Consider the following 17,500-nt stretch of genomic DNA (forward strand, 5'->3'; position numbering starts at 1 on the left):
CATGTCTCGTACAATATCTAGATTGTTTTATTCAACTACCATTATCATGCAAAAAGTAAAAATCATTAGCTTTGACAGTAGACGCCTATAATTTGTCTCAGAAAAATGTAATAAATAGGCATGGGGTAAAAGTAACTTGGGTAAACTACGGATATAGTCGGTGTTAGGGTTGAATGAGTTAACCAGGAGTTAATTAACTGCCGTAATCTTGAAAATCACGCATTTAAAAATTTGGCCAGAAAGCTCGTCCTTTTTGCGGGTATGTGATCTTGTAGTACGACACTCGCTTTCGGATCGGAAGGTCCTGAGTTCGAGCTTCGCTCGGCGCAAAATTGAGTCCTTGGAAAAGACTCTTTACTCACATTCTTGTACCGTACTCAGGTGAAAAGTGAATACCTGGCCGGTAACAGCGTTGTCTCTACCCCCCAAAAATTGAAATATCGCCTAACAGGCGTCATGTCGTGTCCTACGTGTTTAAAAAACAATATTTAAAAATTGAGCTTTCTACAGCGCAATATCCACTAAATGTGCTCAAATTGCTTTACAAGGGGTCCCTGGTTAACAGAAACATTTACACGTAGGACGGGACCTGTTAAGTGTTGCTGTGGACCAGGGGCCCCTTGTAAAGCACTTTGGGGACGTTTAGTGGATATTGCGCTATATACAAAATAAAGCTCCAAAAAAGCTCAAATTCAAATATCAATCGATATAAATGACCATCATCTTGGCAAGAATCACAAACCTGGGATTTGGGCTCGTTAGGCGATTTTACACCAAAACAAACACAAAACCAAAAATTCTAATATGAGAGAGATAACACAACAAACCATAGCCACACAATAAATGTAAATATGACACATCCAGAAAACAAGACGAAAAGTTCAAATAATAATAATGATGATAATAATAATAATAATATAATAAATAATAATAATAATAATAATAATAATAATAATAATAATAATAATAATAATAATAATAATAATAATAATAATAAAATAATAATAACAATAATAATAATAATAATAATAATAATAATAATAATAATAATATAATAATAATAATAATAATAATAATAATAATAATAATAATAATAATAATAATAATAATAATAATAATAATAATAATAATAACAATAACAATAATAATAAAATAATATATAATAATAATAATAATAATAATAATAAAATAATAATAATAATAATAATAATAATAATAATAATAATAATAATAATAATAATAATAATAATAATAATAATAATAATAATAATAATAATAATAATAATAATAATAATAATATAATCATAGGATTTAATGCAGACCTGCCTAGTACTACGAAATATTCGTAGACTTACGAATTTTTGGCTCCATCTACAGGAATTGCATACGCGTCTTTAACTCAATAAATCTTGTTGTAAAGGAAAGTTTTAGTTCCTAGGAACCTGTATTCAGGACTTTGAAATACTCTTCAACAGTTGTAACGTCACTTCCTTCCTAGTGACGCATGGTAACTTAGTAACACTGGCTATAAACTATAGGAACAATGGCGGGCGCCCGTATGAAATATTTCTCCGGCGAGCATAAAGGGTATCCAGTTTGAAAAAAAACACATAAATTTGATCATGTTTTGACTTTTACACATTCTGATCACAAGGCATATGAAAAGTTCTGGCCAGCATGAAAAATAAAAAGTAATGATTTTCTTTTTTTAAAACCAAGATGGCCGCCGTTGCCGGGCGGCGTGACAGCAGACTATTGAATCGTATTGTGGATCATGGTGATGGCAAATTATTGAAAGCTATTTATAGTAACTTTTTCATATTTTTCCCCCTTGGAAACTACGCATTATAAAAATTTCAAGTCGGCAGCTCGGTGAATGAGATCACGGCCTATCAGCACTCGCTATGAATATATTATTTAAATTTTAAAAAAATTATGCAGAAACTAAGAGTTAAAAGCAACAACAAAAACAAACCTTGAGTTCTTCCTCTCCTGTCCCCGCCCCCCCCCCCTCCACCCCCAGCCCCCGCACCCACCCACTACGTAGGTACATACTAACTTTACATACAAAATCGAACACCCACATATTATTACATTATTTACATGTTATTCTATTACCCTATCGACTCTTCTTCTCTTCTCTAACTCGCTGCCATGCCCCCCCCCCCCCCCCCCTTTTTTTTTTTTTTTTTATTTATGGCTATACATATTCATAAGTGCGACAACAACTCTGCCGCCATTTGGTAAAAAGAAGTAAACGTCAAACCAAACAACAACAACAACAACAACAACAACAACAAATGAGCTATTTATAATATCTCACAATACTTACTATCTGGGTCATGTAGATGTTGCTGCTCGAAGCTCGAAGAAATAAATAATAATGTGAAATTGATTGTAAGCTTCAATTTAATTACAAAAACAGATCAAATGAACGTTTCGGGTTTCCCCTTCATCAACAAAACAGGATGAATGAAACACCACAGATGAATGAAATAATGTGATGAATATTCATCTTAACTACGCTACTACCACATTATTTCATTCATCTGTAGTGTTTCATTCATCCAATCAATTTCAATTTCACATTATTATTTATTATTATCTGGGCCATGGAGTTAGTTGTGCAATTAATATGGATAGCACTATCAGAAATAAACAGTTTTGAATTTGAAACAAAATATCGATCCTCAAATTGCCACTTATTATCTTGGCTGAAAAAAAATCAAACCTGTGACTTCGCGAGGTTTTCATTATTAACGTCCCAGGTTTGAGAGCCTTTGCCAAGATGAGGGTCATTTAAATCATCAATATTTATTATTAAAGGACGAGTTTTCTGGCCAAATTCTTTTTTTTTACAGAGGACGGCAGTTTACTGGTCTAATCCACTTTTAGCTGTCCGCTCCACTTCAACATAACACTGGTTGTGCGGCTATGTGGTCTAGTGGTATGACACTCGCTTTCGGATCGGAAGGTCCTGGGTTCGAGCCTCGCTCGGCGCATAGTTGAATCCTTAGAGAATGCTCTTTACTCACACTCTCACCGCACTCAGGTGTAAAATGAGTACCTGACCGTTAACAGCGTTGTCTTTGTCCGGGAAAAAATGTAATATCGCCTTACAGGCGTCATGTCTCGTTCTACATGTTACGTGTAGCTGTTGGTCAGGGATCCCTTGTAAAGCGCTTTGAGCACATTTAGTGGATATTGCGCTATATAAAAGCTCACATATTATATTAGTTTTACAAGGTGGTTAACATGTTTAGTTTTATCCTCTCCGCCTCCACAGTAATAATATTATTATTATTACTAATATTATTTATTTCATTCTTCCCATTCATCGCCTATTTTAGCTGCACTGTATTCATGTCATGGTCAGAATCAGAACAGTCTACCGACTCTGAAAAAAAAAAAAAAAACCCAAAAATACGTTTTTCAAAATTTGGCCAGAAAACTCGTCCTCCAAATATCGAGCGATTAAAATGAGCCTCACCTTGGCAAAAAAAAAACAAAAAAAAAACTCTCAAACCCGGGACTTCGCGAAGTCTTCAAGAATCCCGGGTTTTGGAGTTTTTGCCACTACTATGAAAGTCATTTTAATCTATCGATATTTGGAGGACGATGTTTCTGGCCAAATTTTTTTAAAACGTGTTTTGTTGGGGTTTTTTTTTTTTCAAAGTACGCCAGTACAGAAAGTTGGTACGTAAGGGGTTAAGGATCGCTGGGTCAATACACTGTGTTGGTTTGTACAACAAAAGGCCTTGATTCTCGTGGTGGTGGCTCGCTCGTCTAATGACTAGATAGTCTGTAAGTACCTTGTCGAAGGGTGGCGGCTGTTTGCTAAAGATATGAATATACTATTGTTCAGATTATAATAACTATTAGATACCTATCTATTCATTTTCTTTTCTGATCTTTTTTATTTATTTTTTTATTTTTTTATTATATATATATATATTATATATATATATATATATATATATATTATATATATATATATATATATATATATATATATATATATATATATATATATATATATATATATATATATATATATATATATATATATATATATAAACACTCTCCTTACCACTTGCAACAAAATCGTCACATTTGTTACGACACAATATACATTTTTAAAAAAATAATTCAGATTTATTTTGTACATCACAAACTTTGAAGAATGATTTTTGTTTAATAAGAACATAAAGTTGTTTTGTAGAGAGCTTGTTTGTGTTAAAAAAAAAAACAATTTTTCTGCTGGGTAAGCCTGCCATTTTGGGAAAATACTGAAAATGATCGGTAAGGAGAGATTGAATACGGTGGGGGTTAACATTGCACCGAACAGTCGAACAGCCCATGTTACATTTTTTTTGGCCAACGAGCACGGAATAGACACCTAGATAACCACGCCTCTCGGACAGTCGTCGTCATAATGCAAACAATGGCAGTGATTGGATAACAATGCAAACTACTACTACGCCGGTTTTTCTATCGATGGAATGTGTCTTAGTAAAATACTCACTTTCTACCGCTTGATCAAGAGAAACAACACAGAAAACTCTGTAAGCGTAACATTTTATAATAATATTATTATTATGATCGAGAAAATCGTGTGATAACTAGACACCCATTTGGCGGGATAAAAACAATAACAATGATCAGAGAGACGTAGATTTCATTCACGTTATTGTTTACAACCAACCCAACCATGCTTGTCCGAGCACGTGTGAGGTGTGTCACAAATTCCATGTTTTGATTAGTCAAGAATCTACTGGTTAATTACTGGTAAATATAAAAATGTATAAAAACTTATCTTTTACAGATTGATACACGAGTAACTTGCAGACCTCTTATTTTAATTAAGGGCAACGCTATCATCTGTTGACTCAAATTGTTATTTAGATTATCTGCTATCAAAGGGGGCAGCGTGGCTCAGTAGTACGGTCTTTGCTTCCTCTCCGAAAGGAACCGAGTTCAATCACCCGCCGCTGCGTTGTATGGCCTTGAGCAAGTCACCTCGCCCTAGCTCACATTGCGGCGCTGCTCTACGGCTAACGCCTGGGTTATTCCAGTTTTCCCTTGGGATAGACCCTAAAGACAAATTTCCCATGGGGATGAATAAATAGTCCTTAAGTTTATCCTTAACGGCCAATTTCAGAATTTCCCCCAAAACGTCACGCCCACCCAACACAAAATAATTTTTTCTTACTAAAACAGAAAAGCAACAAGTATATTCTATAGATAGTATGCAGATGACGTCACTCAGGCCTTTGTTATTGTTTTTGCCATCCGCGTTTGTGAGTTGTTCTTACTAAACTGTATTAACCAGACTATAAAAGTTCATGGTTACACAGAGTTTGTGTGTTGGTCCGTTATACTTCCGGATGGCAATGTTGTGAACTCCTTGGCCAAGCGCATTCTATCTATACATAATATTTATTAAGCAAAATGAGCTCTACAAAACTGTGTCAAGTATTTATGGCTATAATAAACACATTTTCTTCAAATTTTATGACGTAGATACATAAGAAATCAGATGCGAAAATGGTCGGTTGTATCGTAACGAATGTGACGAATTTCCTGTACGTGTTACGTGTTGTCACCAAAATATAATTTGGTTACAACAATAAGGTTTATGTAAATGTCCGAGCGTAGATAGTATTGTAAATATAATAACAAACAAGGATGTATTCGGGTTAAGATGAGTACTTTAATAAAACAGTGCATACATGATATCAATACAAGAGTAGGAACACAACTGACTAAAGGCAAAAATACTACTAGATATGATATAGGTTGGACAGGACGCTAAGGAGAGAGCGGGGTACAATACATTCCATTGTCAGGTGTGACAGAGATGGGTACTAGGGAGAACGGTCATTATTAATTAATTACTTATATAGAGTAGTTGGATAGGTACTACAAGGGTAGTGCTACAAGTGTATACGCACGTAACAGCAAGGACAGGGTCAATCTGACCTTGGACTTGTGAATCGCCAGCTCACAGATCATATTATTACATTTCTTCATTGCGCAAGTAACAAATATGCGCATCCTTTTGACTCAATTTTCTAAGGGAGCAGAGCGCGCAATAGGGAGAATACAAACTCGGATTCGTATACCAAATCCGAATAGGATTCAATAGTCTGATGTCACGTCCGCCAAGCAACCAGCAGCTTGGTTCTAAACAAAGAAAATCTGTATTTTTATATTCTTGTGCTGGCCGGAACTTTTTCACATGTGATGTGATCAGAGAGTATAAAAGTCAAAACATGATCAGCTTTATAACGTTTTTATCCTCTGGATACACTTTAATGCTCGTCGGAGAAGTATTTCATAAGGGCCGTCCGCCATTGTTCGATTGTTTAGAAACGGTTACTAAGTTACTATGCGTCATTACAAGGGAAGTGGCGTCACGACTGTTGAAGCCTATTGGAAACAATTGAATAGAATCACATGACTCGTAAGTTCCTGGTCGACTTTTTAACAGGCCAGACGTGTTTGTAATTACATATTCCTGGTACTGAGGGGGCGGGGTATCCATCTTTAGTTAAAGGACTACACCGACGAAAATCACTGGTTTTGACGTTAAGCGTGTATTATCTTGAATGGAGTGTTCTCGGGTCTGTAATAGTCGATATAAAGAGATACAGATACCACTCCGCCAGTTGACCATGTCAATGTCATCATCTCATCCTATTCCATAAGAAAAACTTATCTCTCCTCCCCCCCCCCCCCTCCCATGAACAGATTTATCATGTTTTTCTCCTCTTGATACACATTTATGCTCGTCACAGAAGAATTTCACGAAGGCGGGGATGGAGATAATGGCGATTGCCATTGTTCCGATAGTTTAGCACCAGTTGCTATGCGCCATGACAAGGGAAGTGACGTCACGACTGTTGAACCCAATTATCACTCAATTAAAAAGAGAGGGATGGTGTCATGTCAAAAGCAAATATTTCCAAAAATCAAAGTAAATTAAATCATTGCAGGTATGTCAAAAAGTGCCCAAATATCTGGGGGGGGGGTTAAATGCTAATTTGGGACAAAGAATGCCATTTATTTTAATTGAAAAAAAAAAACAAAAAAAACAAGTCGTTTTCAATCCTTTTATGATCAAAAGACATTCCGTTAGTAAATACATAAGTAGATTGTCCAATATCAATAGAAACCGGTGTTAAGATTGGAATTCGGATGATAATATTACGAAGAAGAAGAAGAAGAAGAAGAAGAAGAAGAAGAAGAAGAAGAAGAAGAAGAAGAAGAAGAAGAAGAAGAAGAAGAAGAAGAAGAAGAAGAAGAAGAAGAAGAAGAAGAAGAAGAAGAAGAAGAAGAAGAAGAAGACCAAGAACAAGAACAAGAACAAGAACAAGAACAAGAACAAGAACAAGAAGAACAAGAACAATAAGAAGAAGAAGAAGAAGAAGAAGAAGAAGAAGACCAAGAACAAGAACAAGAACAAGAACAAGAACAAGAACAAGAAGAAGAAGAACAAGAACAAGAAGAAGAAGAAGAACAAGAACAAGAACAAGAACAAGAACAAGAAGAACAAGAACAAGAACAAGAACAAGAACAAGAACAAGAAGAAGAACAAGAACAAGAACAAGAACAAGAACAAGAACAAGAAGAACAAGAACAAGAAGAAGAAGAAGAACAAGAACAAGAACAAGAACAAGAAGAATTAAATGCAACAATGAAAAACTACAAAAGTCACATAAAGTGTTTAATTACACACACACACACACACACACACACGCACGCACGCACACACACACACACACACACACACACACACACACACAGAGAGAGAGAGAGAGAGAGAGAGAGAGAGAGAGAGAGAGAGAGAGAGACTCACGCACACATTTTCGCGCACACACGGAATTCGAAATTTTTAAAATCTATGATTTCATTTCAATCTCACGTCTTACATTTTTCTGTAGGTAGGCTTGGTTATACTGAAAAATGAATAATTGCAACAATTAGGAACTACAAAGCCAAATCGAGTGTGTTTGATTATACACCCCCCACCCCCACCCAACCCCCAAACACACACATACACACACTCACACATACACACACACACACACACACACACACACACACATTCTCGCGCGCATGAACCAACACAAATACAAGTTGAAAACGTAGTTTGACTTCTTCTCAATCGCACTTCTTATATTTTCCTGAATTTCAAGTGTCTGTCCTCAAATCCCCAAATGTAATCCACCTTCAAGCCAGTCCAATGCCCAGACCACTTGACTACGATGTAATAGGTAATAATGTGGTGAATACGACGATAGGGTTCAACAGTCGTGACGTCACTTCCCTCGTAATGACGCATAGTAACTGGTTCTAAACTATCGGTACAATGGCGGACGCCATTATCTCTTATCACCGCCCTTTGAAATACTTCTCCGACGAGCATAAAAGTGTATCCAGAGGAGAAAATCGATATAAATCTGACCATGTTTTGACTTTTATACATTCTGATCACATGACATGTGTAAAAGTTCTAGCCAGCATGAAGAATAAAAAGTGCCGATTTTCTTTGTTTAGAACCAAGCTGCTGGTTGAATTTATAATGTTTTTCTCCTCTGGATACACTTTTATGCTCGTCAGAGAAGTATTTCATAAGGGCGTCCGCGCCGCCATCATTCCGATAGTTTAGAACCAGTTACTAAGTTACCATGCGTCATTACAAGGGAAGTGACGTCACGACTGTTGAAGCCTATTGCATCGCAAAACCTGACGACACGATGCTTTATTATTTTATAAATCACCTGTGTTTAATTTGTGACTGATGCTCAGGATCCATGGGCTATTTACTCCGGGTGATAGGCACGCACTAAAGGTGGCTATGGGTCTTCGGTTCACGGTGAGCGGTTGATTTCAGGGTAAAAATATATTTTATTTTAATTTTCGAGTAAAAAACAAAACAAACAACTTATCTAAATGATTATTCGACTAGTTGTTTTTTTTTAAAATATACAATAACTGACGTAATTTTCAAAAGTGTACCTACGCACTGAATGTTGATTGAAGAACTGAAGGCTTATACTATAAGATACAAATAAAAAAGGTACCCATGACAATAGCTTGACAGGCGTAGAAACAAGACGTCACAGAGGAACCATCAATGATCACTAGACAAATTCAATACAGCGATGGTCCTGACGGCCTAGTTGGTAGCACGCTCGCTTCGCACGCAAAGGAAGCGAGATTGATCCCAGGTGAAGTCGAGATTCTTTCTTCTCCTGACACTCCTGGGTCCGTTAAAATCTGGTGGAAAGCACGTCGTGTCAAACTCACTTTCTGACCGGAAGTTCCGGTCTGAGTCCCGCTCGCTCTGACCGGCTCATAGTTGAGTTCTTGGAAAATGTTCGTTACTCTCTCTCTCTCTCTCTCTCTCTCTCTCTCTCTCTCTCTCTCTCTCTCTCTCTCTCTCTCTCTCTCTCCGTACTCGGGGTGTAAAACGAGTACCTGACCGCTAACATCGTTGTCTTTGTCGTAAAAAAATCGTAATATGTCCTAACACACACACGCGCGCGCACACACGCACAGAGATAGATAGATAGATAGATAGATAGATAGATAGATAGATAGATAGATAGATAGATAGATAGATAGATAGATAGAGAGAGAGAGAGAGTGAAAGAGTAACTTGACTCTCACACTCACAGTAAAACAGACCACTCATGTCCTAACACACACAGACACGCACAGAGAGAGAGAGGGAGAGAGAGAGAGAGAGAGAGAGAGAGAGAGAGGGAGAGAGAGAGAGGGAGAGAGAGAGAGAGAGAGTGAAGGAGTGACTTGACTCTCACAGTAAAACAGACCATTCACGACTTACCTACACCAGTAGCCCTACTACAATTAAATACTGAAGTGATATTCTCAGTGGGGGGTCAGAGGTTACCGGAATGGAAGGGGGTCACCCTGTTCTCGTGGGACGGTGGTTTGTTTGTTGATGTTTTTGTTGGTGATGGATAAAACATTTGAAATAATCCAAAGTCCGAACGAACTCCGTCCAAATCTGTTCCATCTTAAGTGCTTGTTCAGTTACAGTTTGTTGTTAGCCGTAGAATGAAGGACCTGACGCCATGAAAAATGTTTAAATCATATTTTTTTTGGAGTTAGTGCGGCTATGTGGTCTCGTGGTATGACAATCGCTTTCAGATCGGAATGCCCTTGGTTCGAGTCCCATCATTGCGAGCGGTACATAGTTGAATCCATGGAAAGGATCTTTATTGACATTCTTCTTTCACTGTATACTCAAGTGTAAAATGAGTACCTACTCGGCCGTTAAAAGCGTTGTCTCTGTCTGGGAAACAGGGACCCCTTGTAAAGCACTTTGAGCACGTTTAGTGGATATTGCGCTAGATAAACGCTCACGTTTTATTTTTACATGCCAGTACAGCTTCAGCGTGTCAGAGCGTGGCCTTCGTAAAGTTATGGCCTGATACTGACCAAAAAAATGACGCCAAAATGCCAGTCTTTTGCCACAAAAGAAAACAAATCGTGAGTTGTATTCAATAGTTCAGCCAATGAAATAACTTGTTTCCTTGAGCTCTACTAACGACAACTCACTAGGCGGTGCAAAAACCAAATAATGACGTCAAACTGCCAGTCTTTTGGGGTTTCAGTGTCGGGTTATAACATAACGATGGCTACGGTCAGAGCCGTCGAATGGTCAGAAATCAGAACTGGTTACTTGAAAATTAAAAAAAAAAAAATTTAATCGCTATATTAACTTTAAAAATCAACAATTTACTCACATAAAAGATCAAATAACATTTTAAAATTCTTAAAATTATGAAGTCTGGCATTAACTTTCACTTTTAATAAGTTATAATGACTTGAAGTCCCGTCCTACATGTTAAATGTTGCTGTTGACCAGGAACCCCTTGTAAAGCACTTTGAGCACATTTAGTGGATATTGTGCTATATAAAGATCAATTTTTTAATTTTTTTTTTTTTTTTTTTTTGAAGTTCTATAATTGGAGTCAAAATTTCGTAATTCTATGGATTTTCCGTGATATCAGGCAAGTCTGGTAAATGGAGATAAAAATATTAAGTGAGTAGATGTGACTCATATATAAGGGAACAACACAAAACAAACAACGTTTCGGCCCTTGGCCTTCGTCAGGAGACAGTAAACACAAACACAAATATGTGTTGTTCCCTTATATATGAGTCACATCTACTCACTTTATATTTTTATCTCCATTTTATTGGCTCATTTAGGCACCTCTAGCTTAAGTCTGGTAAAATAGTACACACAACGAACATACAACGTACAAGGGCATCCGCCAAGGGCCAGGACAAAACCAAGTAATCTCATTCCAAGAAAAAAGACAGAAAACTAGTTGGAAAACAGATATTATAGATAGCTCGAAGATGACGTCACTCAGGTCTTTGTTATTGTTTTTTGCCATCCGCGTTTATGAGTAATGCTTACTGAACTGTATTAACCCGATTATAAACGTTCATGGATACACACAGTTTTGTGTGTTGGTCCGTTATACTTCCGGATGGCAATGTTATGAGCTTCTTATCCAAGCGCATATTATCTATAGGGGAACAGAAGACACAGTAAGTGCCTCCCTGCCCACTATGATGGGAGGTCAGGAACCCCACCCAGGCAACTGCTGCCGTAGTCTGGACTGGAAAGACGCGTACGTAACCTATTTAAAAATTTGGCCAGGAAACTCGTCCTTCAAATAAATATAATCGATTTATTTAAATGACCCTCATCTTGGGAAAAAAAAAAACCGTCTCAAACCTGGGAATTCGCAGGATGGAGCCGCAGTTTATCCCGGTCTCTTTAGCGAGAAATTGCTCTTTCACCCCTCTCTCTCTCTCTCTCTCTCTCTCTCTCTCTCTCTCTCTCTCTCTCTCTCACTCACTCTCTATTTCTCTCTGTGTGTCTCTCTATCATTCTGTCACACACACACACACACACACACACACACACACACACACACAATTTCGCACTCCCCTGTCCAATCTTAGTCGGCATTTAATTCACCACACACACACAGAGAGAGAGAGAGAGAGAGAGAGAGAGAGAGAGAGAGAGAGAGAGAGAGACCAGCACAGCATTCCCATGTGATGTTTACAATTAATTCATCCCTTTCGCCGGCTAATGATGGTGTCTCATGTTTTAACACATTGTACTCTTGACCAGCTAACTGCAGAACTCTGGAAATAAAAAAAAAACAACTCGTATTTAAAAATTTGGCCAGAAAACTCGTCCCTGAAATATCAATCGATTGAAATGACCAACATCGTCAAAACCTCTAAAAACATGGGACTTCGCGAAGACTTTATCAAAATCCCAGGTTTGAGTTTTTGACAAAATACGGGTCATTTAAATCGATCTCTATATGAAGGACGAGTTTTCTGGCCAAATTTTTAAATACGATTATTATTTTTTCCAGAGTACGGCAGATTTCTCTGGTTAATTGAAAGCGACAAATCCACTGACGGAACGGGTGTCAATCCAATTCACAAGGGAGGCACAATCTTCTCCAGTCAGTACCAGACACACACACACACACACACACACACAAACACACACACACACACACACACACACACATAAGTGACTCTAGGGGGAATCCAGCCTATACTGTACCATTCTGAGACGACTGATCACAAAATGCCAGAGCAGCAGCGAGCAGCGAAAGTTCCCATGTCAAAGCCTGACACCATCCCGGTATGGTACTGACCCAGCAAACTGTCATCGTCAGTGTCACTAGAAAAAAAAAACTGGAGCTTTTATATAGCGCAATATCCACTTAATATGCTCAAAGCGCTTTACAAAGAGTCCCTAACCAACAGCAACATTTAACATGTAGAACGAAACATGACGCCTGTTAGGCGATAATACCATTTTTTTCCGACAGAGACAACGCTGTTAACGGCCAGGCACTCATTTCACACCTGAGTACGGTACAAGAATGTAAGTAAAGAGCCTTTTCCAAACACTCAACTATGCGAGGCTCGAACTCAGGACCTTCTGATCCGAAAGTGAGTGTCATACCACTAGACCACATTATAGCCGCACGACTAAGGGGAATCCAGCATATTATAGTGTACCAGTCCGAGACGAATGGTCACAAAATGCCAGAGCAGCGAGCAGCGAGCAGCTATCAGCGATCAGAGGTAGTTCCCATGCCAGAACAAGACCGACACCATCCCGGTATGGGACCCAGCAAACTGTCATCATAAGTGTCACTAGGCAAGGGGGTTCCGTTTTCTCCCTCCCCCTAAGACAGCACCTCGACTCAACACCAGCTACTCTGGCACGGGCGTGATGGAGTGAGGCAAGACATCAGGGGTAGTAGTCCCCATGCCACAGCCAGACACGACCCCCGTCAGCAAATCATTATCATCATCAGTGTCACTGGGCAGGGGGCTCCATGTTCTCGCTCCCCCCCCCCCAACCCCCACCCCTAAGACAGCAGAGCCTCAACACCAGATACTCTGACCGTAGCCATCGTTAACTTAAAGCCTGACACTGACCAAAAAATGACGTCAAAAGACCAGTCTTTGGACACAAAAGAAAACAAATCGTGAGTTGTATTCAATAGGTTCAACCAATGGGACCGCTTGTTTCCATGAGCTCTACTAGACTAACGACAACTCACTAGACGGTGCAAAAACCAAAAACCAGTCTTTTTGGGTTTCATTGTAAGGCTCTGGCACCGTAGCCATCGTTAAGTTAGAGCCTGACACTGAAACCCAAAAAGACTGGCATTTTGATGTCATTATTTGGTCAGTGTCAGGCTATAAGTTAACGATGGCTACACTCTGGCACGGCCGTGATGGAGTGAGGCAAGCCATACTCTATGTCTCTGTCAACGCGGCGAACAAAATGTCCGGTCAGGAGGCCAAGAGTAAAGAGGGCCGGTTTTCCTATAAACTCCTTATCTCCAATTTTTTCCCGACGTGCACTTATTTCCAGGTCTGATAACCCGATTTCTTCTGGGCTCATAGGTCCCAGGTTTGAGACTTTTTGCCAAGATGAGAGTCATTTTAATCGATCGATATAATTAATTGAAGACGACTTGTCTGGCCAAAATTTTTAAAATGCGGTTTGTTTGGAGGTGAGGGGAGGGGGAGGGGTGCTCAGAGAACAGCAGCAGCAATGCCATTGTGATTGATAATGATAATGATAATGATAATGATAATGATAATGATAATGATAATGATAATTGTAACCTTAAAACTATCTCCACGCATTTCAATGCCAACAACAACAGCAACAACAAACCAGAGAGAGCACAATGTGTCATTGATGTCCACAAAAGCCCCGAGCGACGCCTTATCGATGTTATCACGGTGATGTTGTTCATTCATGTCGTGTTGGGTTGACTGGGATTATGATTAGGATTATGTTCCACCTACTTTATCGTTGCGAATAAATTTCAATAGCAGTAGGTGATGTTAGTTTTACGATTAGAAAGCTTTTTATTTGTTATTTTTGATACTATTATTATTATTATTATTATTATTATTATTATTATTATTATTATTATTATTATTATTATTATTATTATTATTATTAGTATTATTATTATTATTATCATTATTATTATTATTATTATTATTATTATTATTAGTATCATTATTATTATTATTATTATTATTATTATTATTATTATTATTATTATTATTATTATTATTATTATTATTATTATTATTATTATTATTATCATTATTATTAGTATCATTATTATTATTAATATCATTATTATTATTACTATTATTATTAGTATTAGTATTATTATTATTACTATTATTATTATTTATCATCATCATCATCATCATCATCATCATCATCATCATCATCATCATTATTATTATTATTATTATTATTATTATTATTATTATTATTATTATTATTATTATTATTATTATTATTATTATTATTATTATTAGTATTATTATTATTATTATCATTATTATTATTATTATTATTATTATTATTATTATTAGTATCATTATTATTATTATTATTATTATTATTATTATTATTATTATTATTATTATTATTATTATTATTATTATTATTATTATTATTATTATTATTATTATTATCATTATTATTAGTATCATTATTATTATTAATATCATTATTATTATTACTATTATTATTAGTATTAGTATTATTATTATTACTATTATTATTATTATCATCATCATCATCATCATCATCATCATCATCATCATCATCATCATCATCATTATTATTATTATTATTATTATTATTATTATTATTATTATTATTATTATTATTATTATTATCATTATTATTAGTATCATTATCATTATTAATATCATTATTATTATTACTATTATTATTAGTATTAGTATTATTATTATTACTATTATATTATTATTATTATTATTATTATTATTATTATTATTATTATTATTATTATTATTATTATTATTATTATTATTATTATTTATTATTATTATAAAACCAGATTGTCTCACTTTCTCTCATTCAACAGCAATTGTTATAAGTGGGTTCCACTGTGTCTTGGCACTCATTCGTCACGGTGTTATTATTTTATGTTGTGGCCACACAAGCAGCGGCGTAAGGACAGCGTAGAAGTGCTGGTTGGGGTTGGCCGAGATCCAGGTCATGATAACCATGGACGACGATGATAACTGAGGTCGTCACAAAAATCAAGATATCTGCCGAACTCTGGATCGGAAAAAAAAACATATTTAAAAAATTTGGCCAGAAAACTTGTCCTTTAAATATCGAATGATTTAAATGACTCTCATCTTGGCAAACACTCTCAAACCTGGGACTTCACGGAAGTCCCAGGTTTGAGAATGTTTGCCAAGATGAGTCATTTAAATCAATCGATATTTGAAGGACGAGTTTTTTTCTGGCCAAATTGTTAAAATATGGGTTTTTCCAGAGTACGACAGAACTGGAGTCGCCACAAAAATCCAGATATTGAGTGTCGGGATTGACTGTTCCCCGACAAAACGCCCCTTTTCGCCATTTTGGTCAGAAAATACAATCTATTCCAATTGTTGATTGATTGTGCGGCTTTGTGGCCTTGTGCACAGTATGACACTCGCTTTCGGAACGGTGGGTCCTGGGTCAAGCCACCCTCGCTCGCTCGGCGCATAGTTGAGTCCTTGGAAAAGGCTCTTTACTCACATTCAAGGCGTCATGTCTCGTTCTACATGTTACGCGTTGTTGATCAGGGACCCTCTGTAAAGCGCTCTGATCACGTTTGGTGGATATTGCGCTATATACGAGATCAAGCTCAAGTTTTATTTGATAATGACTCTCAGCTGTGGAAATTAAATTTAATTTGAGATCGGGAACGAGTCTTGAGAACCGGGTATTACAAATATTCTTTGTACAGTTTTATGACACTCGCCTGTCGATCGGAAAGTCCAGTGAAGTGTTGGGATTCACAAGGGGCATAGTTGAGTTCTTAAAAAAACAAACAGGATCTTTACTCACATTATCTCACCGAACTCATGAGTAAGATGGGTACCTGACCGTTAACAGTTTTTGTCTCTGTCGGGCAATTTAAAAAAATAAAATTTAATATCGCCTATCAGGCTTCATATCTCGCCCTACACGTTGTGTTGCTCTATTCTGCTTTGAGCACTTTTTTGTGGATATTGCGCTATAGAATTGCTCATTTATTTTATCGCGTTGATTGACATTTTTATTGATCAAGAGATATCGACAGAACGAATCTGACGTCACTCAGCTCTTTGTTATTGTTTTTTGCCAGCCATTTTAATGAGTAGTTCTCACTAAATTGTATTAATCAGAGTATAGATAGTTCGAAGTTGACGTCACTCAGGCCTTTGTTATTGTTTTTTGCCAGCCATTTTAATGAGTAGTTCTCACTAAATTGTATTAATCAGAGTATAGATAGTTCGAAGTTGACGTCACTCAGGCCTTTGTTATTGTTTTTGCCATCCACGTTTATGAGTAATTCTCACTAAGCTGTATTAACCAGACTATACAAGTTCATGGTTACACAGAGTTTGTGTGTTGGTCCGTTATACTTCCGGATGGCATGTTGTGAGCTTCTTGGCCAAGCGCATTCTATCTATAGATAGTATGTGCTTGACTTTGATGAGACTTAAAAGACCCGGGTGACGTCAATTTCATTCTATCTATAGATAGTATGCAGATGACGTCACTCAGGCCTTTGTTATTGTTTTTGCCATCCGCGTTTGTGAGTTGTTCTCACTAAACTGTATTTAACCAGACTATAAAAGTTCATGGTTACACAGAGTTTGTGTGTTGGTCCGTTATACTTCCGGATGGCAATGTTGTGAACTCCTTGGCCAACCGCATTCTATCTAAAGTCACATTTTAGATAGTATGCGCTTGGCTAAGAAGCTCACAACATTGCCATCCGAAAGTATAACGGACCAACACACAAAACTGTGTGTATCCATGAATGTTTATAGTCGGGTTAATACAGTTCAG

At 36.9% G+C, this 17,500-nt stretch overlaps 1 protein-coding gene across 1 annotated transcript in view; it reads right to left on the bottom strand.

Moving 5' to 3' along the window:
- LOC144966260 (tRNA dimethylallyltransferase-like) overlaps positions 1-17,500 on the bottom strand; it is a 299,101-nt gene that overhangs the window by 194,901 nt on the left and 86,700 nt on the right. The window lies entirely within an intron of this gene.

This window comes from Berghia stephanieae, chromosome 1 (genome assembly GCF_034508935.2).
Source record: "Berghia stephanieae isolate SIO BIC M18660-M18661 chromosome 1, UCSD_Bste_1.3, whole genome shotgun sequence".
In the NCBI taxonomy this organism is placed as follows: domain Eukaryota; kingdom Metazoa; phylum Mollusca; class Gastropoda; order Nudibranchia; family Aeolidiidae; genus Berghia; species Berghia stephanieae.